Genomic DNA, 2,727 nt, shown 5'->3' with positions numbered 1-2,727 from the left:
TACTGAGTTGGAGATACTCAGTCACGTGCTGCCACCACGTCTCTACGCTCAAGCTAGTGTGAGAAAGTTAATAAAATAATAGGAAATGATAAATAGGTCTACAAATATTTAAATTTTTGAAGATTTAAAAATATATTTAAATTTGTAATTTTTTAAAAATCTAAACATATTGATTTTTCATGTTTATTTAGGTATGTCAGGGTCTATCATATTCAATGAAAAAATTAAATGTGACTCCACACGTGAGAGAATTTTTTAAATTAAATAAATTAGTCCCAGATCAATATGTTCAAATTTTAAAGAGGTTAGATATTTAAATGTATTTTTAAATTTCCAGGATCTTAGATGTTTATGGACCAAAAAGTCAAGAATCGATTTATCTTTTTTTCATAAAGTAAAAAAAAATAGATAGATTAATTATTCTTAAATTAAGATAATTAAATTTAAATATAATAAAAAATATATAATATTTATTTACTTATTAAATGGTTAAATAAAATATCTTAAAAGAAATAGTAATAGTGATAAAATAATAATAATATTAAGTGTGTGTTTGAATTGTGGTTTGTGAAACCGAAGTTTGAATGAAAGTAATTTTATAGAATTGATTTTAGAGTAAAGTATCGTTTTTGTCCCCAACATTTGGGGTAAGTCTTATTTATGTCCTTAACGTTTAAATCGTCATATTTGTATCCTTAACGTTTATAAAAGTGATTCAATGTTATCCTACTATCAATTATACTAACAAATCAGATTATATTTTTCAATTATTCTCACTTAGATGTATTCATTCTCAATTAGGTGGATGCGTTCGATTTTAATATTATACCCACTATTTGTGTTTAGATTCAATTATGTCCTTAGAAAAATGAATTATGTAAATGTTGTAGGAATTAGTTTCAACTTTTGATGAGCTATTTTTGGGAGTGGATCATCGATTCTATCCCAGACATTTGTATTCTAACTTCAAAAATAGATTTTTAAAACTCAAACTAAAACGCTCATGATGTGTAATTGACGGCAGGATAACATTGAATCACTTTTACAAACGTTAGGGATACAAATAGGATTTACCCCAAACGTTGGGGACAAAAACGATACTTTACTCTTGATTTTAAATAGAAGTAAATTTGTGCCAACATGATTTATGTTTGGCAATTCTATACTAAAATTGATTTTGATAAAATAAATATTATTTGGATAATATTAGTTAAAATTATTTTTAGATAAATAATTACTAAAAAGGACATGACATTAAATTATAATAGTATTTTTTTATACATGTTTAATTTTTTTATACTTTTTTCTTATATGTTTTTATATAGTATATTTTTAGTACTCTTAGTACTCTTTTTTAGTACGCTATAATTTTTTACTATTATTATTATTTATGGTTAATTTTTTGTTTAATATACTTTACCTAATGGGATCAATAAATCATATTATGAAAAGATAATAATAATATAATATACAAAAATCACAATTATAAGAGTGTATAATGTCAAATAAAAATTTAACAAAAAAATAAAAATAATAAATAATAGAAAAAAAGAGTTCATATAGAGAGAAATAATAAGAATTCCATAAATAATACAATAATATGTCTAAAGGATAAAATTGGTAAAGGAAAAAATAGATGTTTAGTGTAAATGGCTAAAAGCCCGTTAGTGAAACGCAGAAGTTAGAAATTGTTGCTTTTGGTAAACGTGGTTTTGACTACAAAATCACTTCTTGCCAAATCGAAAGTTAGCCAAATAAAAAATTGAAACTTTCAATAAGCATAAACGTACTTTTTCTCTTCAAACGAGTTTGCCAAACACACCTTAGGTCGTTACACTATACTTTTTTGTATTCAAGGTATTTATTTGCATTGAACACTCCTCAATTTTTAAATGACACCCACACTAACCTTAACTTTAATTTTGGCATTTTAATACCCTTAAAAAAAACTACTTACTTACCGGATCAGTCCATCCCACCCCAACCAAAGTCCATGGATTTGGTCAGGTTTTTAGTTTTGCGAGTCCAAAATCATATCCCACTCATGTAAAGAGAAATAATAAGAATTCTATAAATAATACAATAATATGTATAAAGAATAAAGTTGGTAAAAGAAAAATAAATGTTAAATATCAATAGCAAAAGTTCTTTAGTGCAATGCAAAAATTAAAAATAATTACTTATTGTAAACATAATTTTGTTTACAAAATTACTTCTACATTTATATAAAAAAAATTATTCAAACTAAAAATTAAAACTTTCAAAAGGTTGTAACGTTTTTTTTTTTTCTTCCAACATATTTATCAAACATACCCTAATTGATTAGAGACTTAGAGCTACTGTGTGGTCTAAAATAAAACTGGTCTAAATGGCAGTATGTTGCTAAGGTTTGGTGTAAATTAATTGGGCCAAAATGCCAGAATGGATTGTCGGTCCTACACATGTTTAATAAACAATTAATTCATTTAATTGATGTATATAATTTAACAAATGAAACGTGTGAATAAAAAAGGAAAAATAAGGCACTCCTGTAGGGGTGGCAACGGGGCGGGTAGGGGTCGGTTTTTGTTCTATCCGACTCCGCTCTACCCTATAAAAAACTCGCATCAAATCCGTCCCATTCTATCTGTGGGTTGTAAAATATTAAACCCTAATTCACTCCTGTGGGTATCCGCTCCTGCGGATATCCGCTCCTGCGGATATCCGCTCCTGCGGATATCCGCTCCG

The sequence above is a fragment of the Arachis ipaensis genome, chromosome B03 (genome assembly GCF_000816755.2).
Source record: "Arachis ipaensis cultivar K30076 chromosome B03, Araip1.1, whole genome shotgun sequence".
Taxonomy (NCBI): Eukaryota; Viridiplantae; Streptophyta; class Magnoliopsida; order Fabales; family Fabaceae; genus Arachis; species Arachis ipaensis.
This window is presented reverse-complemented; position numbering follows the sequence as displayed.